We start from the raw sequence: 13,109 nt of genomic DNA on the forward strand, positions 1-13,109 counted from the left end.
GTTGTATTGGCTCTTGTAATACCAGTTCGACATTCTATTGCAGGGGTGTGAGTTGTCACACAAAATAAAACCCACTGACAGGGGATTCGTGGGTGGATAGAGTTTTACCTCCCGTACCAGATGGGCGATGAACCTTTGAAGTCGACTCAGGCCACCAACTCCGATGTCAGTGTACGAACCCGAGGGGCCGAGACAATATCGTAACAGTCGTCCTTCCCTGCAAACAGTTTATATTTAATCTTAACCCTTCCGTAGGGTTTTAAAAAATAATGTCCAGTCCAAAAATAAAGTCCAAGAAGTGTCCAAAAATAAAAAGAAAAATTACAAAAACTAAAACCCTATTTACAGTTTCTAAAAATAAAACAAAATAACTATATACAAAATATTCTTCTTCACTCCTTTCGGATTCCTCTTTTCTTTCTTTCTTTGGCGATGTTTTCTGTTTATAGCACTTTTTTCTTTCCTTGTAGCTTCGCTCCAATCTGAAAAGAATCGAAAAATACCAAAGGCGTAAAAGAGAACAAAAATTCTAAAAGAAATAAAATAAATCTAAAACCTAATACAAATCCGCGTCGGCGGCGCCAAAAATTGATGTAGTTTTGAAAGTGGTAGTAAAGTTCGTTCAACTCGGATTGTGTAAAGGTTTGATTTAAGAACCAAGAATAAAAATACTAAAAATATATTCACAAGGTTGTCACGAATATCGAGAGGTACTGAGACTTAGGATTTCACCACTAATCACATTCAATTGGTTAATATAATGACTCATAACAAATCTAGCTCTTTTGTTGACTCTTTTCTTTGCCAAAAGTAGATTTTTTAAAGCATTAGATGTAAATCACAAGCATGAAGCATCAAAAGTTCCTAAAACCCAGCATGCGACATCAAACAAAATCACAACTAATCAAGAAAAATCATAAATCGATTAAAACAAGTGCAAAAGTCATAAAGAATCAATTATAGTTACCAAGTGATTGTGAAATAGGGCTTCCTCCATCATCCCAGTGTTGGGGTTTAGCTCCTCATGTCAAAAACACGCTCAAAATATTATCATGGCTCAAATAAGTGTTTTTATTGAAGAAGTGAATCTGTAACAAATATAATTGTCACAGAATCCACTGTTACGGAAGCTGCCCTTACAAATAAATTCTAACAGGAATAGTTGTTGCATAGCTGTTACAAAGGTATTGGATTTGAAAGATTAGGTAACGGTTTCTTGCTAATTTGCGAAGTGTTCTACGACGTTGTTCTTCAGCAGAAAACGTTGTAAACCACTCTATGACGTTGTTCTTCAGCAGCCGAAACGTCTTCTCTGCAACTCTTGATTTTCACCTCTGCAGCTTCACCAAGCCCTCAGCTCGGTCCCCCAAAGTCTCGACTCCCTTCTATGAACTCCAAGCAACTTATATATAGCCAACAGAGCGATTTAATCTCCCCAAAACTTCTCGAAATCTCTTCTTTTCTTTTCTTGGAAGTTACGGAAATAATCTCTTCCCAAAGTTGTTTCACGCGTTTCTGAGCTTTCCAACTTATCTCAAACTCTTCCTTAGATAGATATGTATCTTTGGGAAGAGTTTATTGCTTTTAGTCTTCGTAGAATTCCAAAAGTAAGTCATACAGAGACCCGTGAAAAACCTGACTTCTATTTCTTTTTCCGGCTATTCTAGCCAATTTGGGTTCAAACAAAAGACTTCACCAGGCCTATTTAGGCCTAGGGAGTAAACCCAATCAATTTCATCCATTGAATCACTCTGGAACACCTTCAATTCTTCAACCCTAATTTTGTTCTTATTTTCCCTCCAAAATTCAAATTTCAAATGAAGAAGATGACCTCCCCTTATCCAAAGTGAGAGTCCGTATAGTAATTTTCTCCAACGAGCGCAAAAACCACTTTTTTAGCCAATTTCGCCGCAAAAGCTTAGTTCTCCAAAAATACCTACAGGGACATAAAAATCCATAATAAATATAAAATCGAGCACTAATAATATATACAATTGAGATTATATAAGACACAAAAATGTGCCTATCACTCCACTTTGATAAGTCTAACTAAGATCAAAATTAACTTAGTTTCTCTTATCCTGAATCGAATTGGACTAAACAATTCATCCTGTAAACCTTTCCTTAAGCCATAAACAATTCATACAAACCAAATAAATCAACTTGCTTAATTATTTACCTCAACCCGAAGCAATTGAAGCAACATAGACATTAAAGCACCGCAATTGCATTTGTAAGCCTAAACAATTGATACCAAACAATAAAGCAAGATAATAATAGTTTTTCTTAACCGGAACCAATTGAATCACACACATACATCCATACACACATAATGGAATAAACATCAATTGTACCGAAATTTTGTTAAGAAAAAGCAATATATATACGCAATAAACTCAGGCTTTTCTTAAACAGGAAAACGATTAACTAACAAACTCGTTACCTCAAACTTCGCATCCTCTTCTCCAATATGTTTGTGTCTTCTTCCAGGGAGAATTGATATCGAAATATCATTATGTTATCGTCCTTATGAAAAACAAAAGAATAACAACAACCAACCTTTACCAGAGAAAGGTTGAAAACCGGTTTTAACTATTGCAAGCAAAAGTTGAAAACCGTGAAACACATATGCTTTTATGCTAAACCAAACGATTCAACATATTGTGACTTTGTCACATATTGTTTCAATCAAAAGCCCTCATGATCCTTTGATAAAGCCTACCAACATGGGATAGAACTTAATCCCGCTAAACCAAAAATTCACCCAAACCATAAGGGTTCACAACATATGAGATCAAATATCAAGGTTAGAAAACCGAAATCAAACATCCCATACACATACATAGCAATAAGATAAAGCATTCAAGCACATGCTATGTAATCATAAACTATCACAAGAAAAATCATAAATCAAATAATTTTATTTATAAATAAGAGATAGTTTTATTCATAATAGACTTTATTGAAAGAAATCAAAACTAATGTTTATTTTTCATCCTCTTTTCGGACAAAAGTTTAACCTTGTTCATCAACTTGGTTTCATCCAAGAGTTTACTTACCCTACTTGTTTTTCGGGTGAAATTTCATCAAGAAAACATTGAAACTTCCACAAGACATCCCCATAATGGTCAAGGATTCTGGAAGATGTATAATATCATCTGAGTGATTCTCATTGGCAGACTTAGTAACTCTTTATAGAAGAGAACACGTCTTCATTCAACATCATCTCTTTCATCAAGTAGGACTCTTCTCCCGGTAAGGTCTAGTACACCATCAAGAAGGCTATATGCATGCACCTTTGAAGATTGTATGAGTTGGATTGTATGATAACAAGTATTGTTACACATAACTACTCTATCCCAATCTAAGGAGTTAAGATATTTTTCAATCTTGTGAATGCAGTATTCACTGAAAATTTCTCCACAGATTACTCCATTCACCTAATAGAGAATTTGGTAGCACTTTCCCTTGAACATTCGAGCAAGTTTCTTGGAGAGAATCATTGTTGTCAGTTTTCTCCTTAGCTCTTCATTCGGTATCATCCTTGAAAGTATGCTTATGAAAGCTTCAAGATAAATATTTTGAGAAATCAAAAAGTTTACCTTGTCCGAAAATATTATGAAGACTTGCATAATAGACCAAGTCTTTATTTCCGATGTTGAGAAAATATCTATTTTTAAGAGAACATATTTTCGGTAACAGATTCTTTCAATAGGAATGATACCGATACATTCATGGATATTTAGGAACCTAAATACCCCACGGAAATGAACAACAACCCATGAGGCACAACTCGACTCATCTAGATTACTCATACCTTTTAGCCTGTCACAGGCTTCAAGGAAACCATAGGTGGTGAATGCATATGGCTGCACTTCATAGAGAAGGTGAAACAATACTTTTTTTAAGACCATAGATCTGAAGTATTTTCTTAACTCGAATTATACTGTAATTTCTTACTTTATCAAGAAACTTTTGAGTTATTTGTTTCTCTGTTTTTTCCATAAGATTGCTTCTAAATCTAATCCAAAAGGATTGTTTATGAGTATTGTTGATAAAGGACCAAAGGTACGATTCACAAATCTTAAGATTTTGATATGACAGTTTCTCTTACTGGGATGATCATGAGGAGAAATAGAAGCAACAGAGGAGGTATTCAATAACCCATTCAGATTACCATTGAGAAACCTGTATCGATTTCCTTGTATGAGAGATTTATCATAAGTGGAAATCAGTGAGTTGTCTCTTATATATAATAGAGTTTTTCTTGAGAAATCGCAAGTTCTTAACAGACTTTTAGACGATTCCTTTAATGAGAGTATTGCATTCTTCATTCGTGTCCTCCACCATGGGACCTTGAGGATATCAAAACCTGCTATTACGTTAAATGAATCATCCATTGAATTCAATTCTTATAGGTTGATCGCATCAAGCACAGATTTTTAGATCTTTTCGTGTTTGCCTGCTATGATACCAATTGAAAAGACGAGGGTACCCAAATATACCTCAATCTAAAACTTTTCCACCTATAAGTCCTTTCTCCGAAAATGTTTGTCTCTGGACTGAGTCGAGAGAATACAACTAATCGGTTCACACTTCGTGTGATTGTCTATGGATACGAGATCGAGACAATACAACAACGAAGTATGTTTACTTGATAAAGGGTTCAGACTTAACCAAACACAATAGGATTACTATCAAGTAAATAGGAATTAACGTTTGTTTATTTTACTTATAACTATAATAAAAAAAATTATAATTGTGGAAATAGAAAAGTAAAAGACACATCAAGATTTTATTAACGAGGAAACCGCAAATGCAGAAAAACTCCGGGACCTTGTCCAGGATTGAATACACTCAGGATTAAGCCGCTATACAAAATAAACCAACTTTGTATAGTTTAGACCAAGCAACTATACCTATAGTTCACCTAGTTCCGTTTGTATTCCCACGCCTCCAATTTATGAATAAGTCACGTACTTGGAACAATTCCTTTGGTTCGTATTCCAAACAGTAAAGGAACAACAAATCTGTTTGGTATCAACTCTTTTCAACCAAGTGATGTGAGTTCGACAAAAGGCTCTTCCGTTTATCACAATAAACTCCTTTGTCATGTCCTTAGATCTATCCACTAACGATTATCAAAGTAATCACCTAGATTTTGCAATCAATACCTTGAATCACAAAAAATCGTATTGATGCCGATCTACTCAACTAATCAATCCAATCTACCACAAGAATAAATTAATTATAGTTGGATCCTCTTTAACCGAAACAAGTATTGTGCACACCAAAGATTATGAACCCAAATCAGAAATCTTCAAAGTCTTATTTATCTTCAAATCTTCTTAGATCTTTAATAAACACCTGCACACAATCAACTTGAATCTCTTGTGATCAATCACACACAGAACGGAGTCTGTTAACAATGGATTATCACAAGACGTCTTTAGATCTACAAACAGTCTAAAGATCCCCGTCGAAACTTCGATCTAGCACTACACCATTTTTATGGATTAGCAACGGACTCTCGCCGTTGCTGACCTGGGTCGCAACAGCAGATCGCTGTTGCAAAACACGGTGTTGCATTTTTTTTGCGCAACGACATAAGCTCTGTTGCGACTCTCGATCAGCAACGAGGATTGCCGTTGCGACTTTGTTTATTCGCAACCAAGGTCTGTCGTTGCTAATCTGTTTCTAATTACAGGAATACCCCAACCCGGAACTAAATGTTATTGGTTCTGGTTCTAATTTATTTGTTCTGGTTCTAATTTAGCAACAGATCTAAGACGTTGCTAATATTTTGCAACATAAAAAAAGAAGGTCAAGTCTTCATTGACCTGGTCAAAATCCATTTCCCTCCACATTCCGCCCCTGCAGTTACCCAGTTCCCCATATTCATCATTTCCACAGATATACAAACTATGTCATTCATTCAACATACAAAACTGTATCATATTATGAAAAATGGATTCTTCAATTGATGTTAACAAAAAGTATGAATATTTGATACAAATGTAATCCAAGTATCACAGCAAACTAGTGTACACATTAGAAACATACTTGGTTCCTAAGTTCAGTTCATGGAAAGTTACGAAATTCCTAAGTTCTTCCAACTTAAATCACTATAAGGAGATACTACATAAACTTACAAATATTGCAGCTGCTAAAGGACCTAATGGCTGCTGCTTTGTTCTCCAACCTTAATTTCTGATCTCATAAAACAGCATCATTCAATCATCCTGCGAACGAAGCATCACAAATTCTTCCTATCATATAACCAGTATGCTTATAAAGATTGAGTCAAAAACTAATAAAGAAATAATATGTTGTATAAGTACAAGCAGGAAAAATCTGTGGAAATGATGAATATGGGGAACTGTATAAGTTTCCATTGTCTCTAATCCTCCTTCCAAAAGCAATGATACATAAAAAGCTTGCGCATATAATTGGTGTTCTGTAAACACATTGAATCTGCACCAGAATTTGGGGATCATCTTGTAATCCAGCTGAAGTCAGCCAAATCCTAAATTATGCTGGATTTTGTGATATCTGTTTAGATTTGCAGCAATGCCAGTAAGAGCACCACTCAGGTTGATGGCAAAGTGACAGTTGATGAAAATGCAAGTTCGGTTATCATACTCTACAGTGAGGAAGGTGACAGGTTGTTGTTTAAAGGGAATTTTAAGATTTTTGCAAGATACATGAGTTACAATATTACCTGTCAAGCATCAAGTCATTGTGAATCGCTCTGTCGAGATCGACCACGAAACTGAACACAATTACAAAACTGTTTTAGGTAAATCAAATCATACAACACAAGAGCAATTATGTGTATGTAGCCCCTCTTCAGCCACATCGATTGTGAACAACAAGTTTACCTACACAAAAAAATACAGTATGCTAAAATGTTTGAAATATTGAAGTCAGACAAGTTACCATAAAAACTTGAGCAGTAAAGCGAGATTTTTACCTTCACGGAGCAAAATGCATTCAAAGACTCAATCTGTGCTTTTGGTACCACTTCATCCGTCAACCCATTTTCTTCAGTCAGATATGCAAATGGGAAATGACATACGTTTCAGCAACGTCAATCTGTGTAAATCTGCACAGGTGAAAACGAGCAAGTTGGGGTTCAAAAGCAACGTTAAACTACACATTCAGTAAAGAATTTACGAGACTTTCTTTTCATCAATAGACCATATTTAAGAAATTTAAATTGTATGTATACACTTATAGTGCTTAAGGGAGTTGCTTGACTTTCTTTATTACAGGGAAATTGAAGCCATCATTCCAATATCTTTGGCTTGTTTCCAGACCAGTGATAGAAATCCTACAATAATAGAATGTAATAATGATTCATTATAAGCCAATTTTAAAAGACAGTAACAGACTTCTCGGTTCTCAAAATCTTGGATGGACTTTTACCTTCGTTATTTTTGAGTAAGCGTGGTTTCTAGTTGTACGATACCGGATGTCAAACACCATTAGACACATTGCATCCATCAACCCATCGTAGTAGTGTAAAATGATCCCTTTGAACCTCATAGTATTTGACATCCCAGCCATTTGAACTCCCTCCCGAACTTCCAACTGTCTTATATTCAGGCATCGAATAGAAGGAGATGACATCCTTATTCTTTCTATGAGTAACCTGAATAAGATGTTCAAAAACAGAAACTAGTTAGTTTCTAATCACTGAAACTGTAAAGCAAAGAGGAATTGGACACAATGTACTAAACTAATCACTAAAGAAAATACGAGAAGTGAAAGAGGAACTTAATTTTGAGAACTTGTAACAAGTTAATAATGCCATAAAGGATTGTTTACCTAAAGACCAAATATCTGACTTTGAACAGTAAAGAATATCAGCAAGAAGCTCAGGGAACATATAGCTGGGAGTTCCCACGACTTGCATTGTGAGACAAATTGCCCTCATTGTTAACAATCAAGCAAAATACTGAACTTAAACTAATCAAGAAAACTTTTTATAGGGCCGTGTTACTCACAGAAGAGGCTAGGTCATCAGAAGTCAACATTTTGGCCAATCCAAAATCACCTGTAGTCCAACGGATTAATCAAGTCGGACATTTAGGAGGAAAATCATTGCAGTAGGTGGATACAATTTATTTATAGTTTTTTTTGAAGAAGACTTAAACAGTTAGAACATAGGATCGCATACCTAGACGTATGTCCTGATCCTTCGTCAAGAATATATTCGAGCACTGAGATATTTTTGCAAAGCAGTATCAGTACAGACAATTTAAGAGTATTTCAAGTCAATATATAACAACTTAATATATCAATCACTATGCACAGTATGAAGATTTTGCAACTGACTTTGACATCACGATGAAGAACATGATTTCTGTGCAAGTAATCCAGATCCATTAGGAGTTGCACAAGCCACTTACAGAGTTTCTGCACACAATATGAACTAACAAACAGAACCTTGCAATTGCAGATATTCCATTGTACAGCTCACGTAGAGGAAAGGTGATGCACCTCTTCAGAAAAGTGAACACCATTAGCTCTTTTTATAGCTTCACCCTGCATGGTCAAAGGAAGTAGTACCAATGTTTAACAGGAGCAGATGAATCATGGAGAACCATGCTGAGGCCCGCTGATTGACACATTATATATAATTTTTATTGAACAAGAAGAGCAACTTACATGTATTCACTCACAATAACCAATGATGATACACACGTACCAACCCTTCTAATAATATGTTAAAATTTCCAAGTAAGAAATCCAACCATTCTAAGCCCAATGAACATAAAGGATAATCAATTTTCTACCGAAAAACTGACCTTTTCTATCCATGAGTCTTTCTTATTGCTTGTTTTGGACTACTTATCCTAGTACCTGAAAAAACACAACCAAATTTATTATAAACAGAGATGTTCAACTGTATAGAAGAAAACCATTTCCTAGAAACTAAACATAAACTTGATCACAAACTGAAATCAAAACCAAACCAATGAAAAGGAACTCTAACATTGTCTTTAAAAGAAAAAATAAAGTTCAGATTACAGCATCACCACCTCAATTGGTATCAACACTAACCCTAGAAATTAACACCTCAATTTGAAATTCTAGTTTTCACTTTTGGGTGAAGTTCGAGTTTGGTAAAAACAATTAGAAATTAAACCCAATCGAAACTTTAATTTCAGAAACCAGAAACCCTAAAAATTAGTGAAACAATTTTTTTTAAATCTATCAAAACCCTAGATCTGTAGTCATAAATGAATCAAATAAATCATACAAAAACGAGTATCATCATCAATCACAAAAACAACAGACGAATCAGATAAATCTGGAGAAAAATCTAAAACAATATCCGACCATTACCTCCTCTGTTGGAAGATTCCGAGTCTTCGGTAGAGAGAAAGAGAATGAAATCGTGAGAAGATGATGTTGTTGATGGTGCTGCTGATAATAGTGTTGATTCTCCGAAGAGGTTCTGAGATGAAAGGGAGATGAAGAAATGAGAGCTTCAGTTCTTCGAAGATGAGATGAAAGAGAGATGAGGTTGTGTGAGGGTGAAAATCGTTTCTGCTGATTTTGCTAATTTTGGACGTGTGGGTGAGAAACGAATCTAAACCCTAAACAATGCACTCCATGGGAGTACTTTTAATTCGAGAGATCAATCTGTACAATTCTGGCCTAAACCAAGAAATGGTCATTCCAGGCTTGCTTTGGTCACAAAGTGAAGGAGAAGGGTTGGTTTTAGGGAGGGAAGCGAAGAAAGTGTTGAGACCAGAATAGTTGATTCTGGAAGTGTGGGCGTTTTTGTGACTTGTATCAGAAAGTAGAACTGGTGAGCCGGATGGAAAACTACCAGGTGATTTCTAGATACTATGTGTTGCCGACCAAAACTTCTGCTTTGGTAGAAATAGGTGAGACCTATTTATACAAGTCATAGTGAAACGTACCCTGGTCTCGTAGGAAGTGGAAACGATTGAGTGGTGGAAGAAAAGAGTAACGTGTAACTGCCAGACATTATGTTTCCATGATGAAGAAAGTGAATTCGTGTAACCGCCGGTCATTACTCTTCCATGATGAAGGAAATGAATTGTTTACACCGTTACTTTTCACCACCACTAATTATCCTACTTTATGACACTTTCTTGTAACGGGCGCATTGCACGCGGTACGCTGTAAACCGCCAGACCAATACCCTGATGAGCATCCCCAGTTTGTGACATATTTTAATGTCTCGAGTGTTTTCATGGAAAATATGTAGCGTTTTGCTACGTGTGGCAAGTTAAAATTGAGAGGCTTGCCGCAGGTAATTAGCATGTAATGCTAGGCTCGTCTTGGCTAGTCGCCTAAAATTTGTCGCGAGCTCATCAGTTCGGTGGCGAACTTGGGCTGAGATTGCATCTCATGAAGAAGGATGGCCATTGATTATGGCCACATCTTGTTGTATAGTGAAGTGGCGTCAGCCACATGCTAATGGCATGCCGGTGGCGTAGCCACGACATGGCGGCATAGCGGCATGCTAGTAGCCGCGGCATAGTGGTATGCCAGTGATGTTGCGGCATGGCCAAAGCTAAAAATTGGATCCGCAGCCAAAGTTAGGGTTTGGCGTCGTGGAAGGATTTGGCGTGGCCAAGTCTTGGCGCCGTGAGAGGATTTTGCGTGGCCAAGTCTTGGCGTCGTTGGAAGGACTTGGCGTGGCCAAGTCTTGGCACCGTTGGAAGGATTTGGCATGGCCAAGTCTTGGGGCCGTGGAAGGATTTGGGCGTGGCCAAGTCTTGGCACCGTTGGAAGGACTTGGCTTGGCCAAGTCTTGGCGCCGTTGGAAGGATTTGGCGTGGCCAAAGCTTGGTGCCATGGAAGAATTCTCCTGGGAAGAATTAGGGCTTGGCGTGGCCAAGGCATCGTGGAAGAATTAGGGTCGAGACGTCGTGGAAGAATTAGGGCTTGGCGTGGCCAAGGCGCCGTGGAAGAATTAGGGCTTGGTGTGGCCAAGGCGTCGTGGAAGAATTCTCTGTGGAAGAACTAGGGCTTTGCGTGGCCAAGGCGTATGGAGTCGGACCCACATATGGTGTGGCAACGTTGACCCTGTTGCCACGCCAATCCAACATTTTTTGGCTTTGTTAGCAATTTGTTAAAATTAGGGTTTGTCGAATACCCTAATTAGTGCACGTGGCGTGCGGCTGCGGCATGGCTATCCCAAAGGAACCATGGCCAGGCCATAGTGTGGAAACGTCCACAGGAGTAGGAATTGCCGTGTGGTGGCTATTTATGGCAGGTTGCAACGAAGTGGCATGTTTGCGAGGTAGCATGTTGCGAAGTTGCCGCGGTAGGGTGCGTTTGGCCTTTAATGTATGGTGGAAAATTTACAGCAACCTGATTGTCCACAAAAGGGGGCCGGCCAAACAAAAGGCCCAACCACACTTCTGGTAAGAGTGTGGCGCCTTTAGGGCAACCTGATTGGTCAATGGGAAGTGGGGCCGACAAGCTGGGGCGTGGCCGCATTTCCAGTGCGTTGCGGCGGATTTAATTAATTTTGAAGAGCAAGGTCTGGTGTATTGCGAGGCGCAAAACTCTAACTTCTGCAAGTTAGTCAGGACGATTGACTGAATTCTATGTGTCGACATAGAGTTCTTTTAAGTTCGTTACAAGAGAACAGCATGCTTTTCTGATTGAATACCTTATGCAAAGATCTTATTTTTGATACTTGGATATTCATGCTACTCTGCTGCGAGTGAACACAAATCGTCATGCCATATCAACATTAAGAGTTCAGCCGGGGAACATAGCATATAAGGCGTTCAGAGGAACTTATATTAAGTGAATATACGCGAGGCGCCGAAATTTACAGAAAATCTGGGATTCGCCAGTCTGGATAAATTTCATGTAAGTATATTGAGCGACTCAATAAATTTGCCAGTGGAGAGGTTAGCACATGTGGCTCTGTTTCCTTGCAGAGTGACATCACATCAGATGCAAGATTTTCCGATTTTATCCCTAAGCTAAAAACCACCATCAACATTAAGTCCTCTGCTTAGCACGTAACAGTGGCGTTATTGCGGGGTAAGCATGAGATGGTGACGGACAAGAGCAAAATCGAAGAGGGCGAGACTTGAAGAGTTTTCCAGAGAAATTCAACTAACCTTTAGCGGAAGGCATGATGAATCTGTGATCCTTGTATTGACGACTTGGCGCATTTCCGTCTTGACCAGGGGGTGTTGGCGTAGAGTTTTACTTCCCGGAACGTTGGTTCCAATTTGGGCCATGGGGTGGTGAAGATGGCGCTTCCAGCTTGGGAATGGCGGACGACGCGGCTTTGAACGGTGGAGATTGCGTTGCTTTGAACGGAGAAGATGGTGCTTCAATCTTGGCCGAGCGGAGATGAAGCTGTGGAATGTCGAATAGCGCGGATATCTTGGAAAGGCCGATGGTGCGGCTAGCTCGGCATAGCGGATGGCGAAGCTAGCTTGGCATGGCGGATGGCGCATCTAGCTTGGAGTGGCGGATGGACGCGACTAGCCTGACATAGCGGATGACACAGCTATCTTGGCATGGCGGATGGCGCATCTAGATTGGAGTGGCGGATGGAAGCGGCTAGCTTGGCATGGCGTATGGAGCGTTGGCTTGCTTGGAAGTCCAATGGAGCGCTGGCTTGGGAAGGAGAGGATGGCACTGGTTAGGGCTTGGCTACAACGTGGAGATGGCGCTGGCTAGAAGAGGATTCTTGGGGCTTGAACGCGGACCGTTGGCATTGGCGTGGAGCGGTATAGATGGTCGTTTGGGAGCGAACTGTTTGGCGTTGTCTTGGCCGCGGACTGGTGGCGCCATGGAGCGTTGTCTTCGCGGGCCAGGCTGCCTTCTTCCGTACATATCTTAAACGAGAAACCTTCCTCCATTCTAATTCCAAAAGTGTTGCGCTTATAAAAGGAAACTCCAAAGTAACATGTGTATAAAAAGGGTCGCACATCTTTTTTTTGTAATACTGGCTTTGTTTTCACCTCTCCGTGTTAGCAACAAAGCAGAGAAGTAGGCGAGCGCACTCCAGGTATATGTTCCAACGTTTCTTCTCTTCTCTTTTTTTTTGTTGTTGGTGTAAACCCTATCCATAGACATATTCTCCATGA

The 13,109-nt window shown here is 38.8% G+C and overlaps 1 long non-coding RNA gene across 3 annotated transcripts; it reads right to left on the reverse strand.

The window, feature by feature from the left end:
- Positions 1–5,956: 5,956 nt before the first annotated feature.
- On the reverse strand, positions 5,957–9,523 carry LOC113306658. Of its 3 annotated transcripts, none has more exons than XR_003338766.1 (12): positions 9,355–9,523; positions 8,814–8,868; positions 8,674–8,721; positions 8,506–8,550; positions 8,341–8,421; positions 8,183–8,225; positions 8,010–8,059; positions 7,831–7,911; positions 7,429–7,654; positions 7,232–7,333; positions 6,974–7,105; positions 5,957–6,881 (listed from the first exon to the last, which is right to left on the reverse strand). It is a non-coding gene; the product is annotated as an uncharacterized LOC113306658 (long non-coding RNA). The 3 variants fall into 3 exon arrangements; XR_003338767.1 differs by having other exon boundaries at positions 5,959–6,242; positions 6,722–6,881; positions 7,831–8,059; XR_003338765.1 differs by having other exon boundaries at positions 7,831–8,059.
- Positions 9,524–13,109: the final 3,586 nt, after the last annotated feature.

The sequence above is a fragment of the Papaver somniferum genome, chromosome 8, assembly GCF_003573695.1.
Source record: "Papaver somniferum cultivar HN1 chromosome 8, ASM357369v1, whole genome shotgun sequence".
NCBI classification, from domain to species: Eukaryota; Viridiplantae; Streptophyta; class Magnoliopsida; order Ranunculales; family Papaveraceae; genus Papaver; species Papaver somniferum.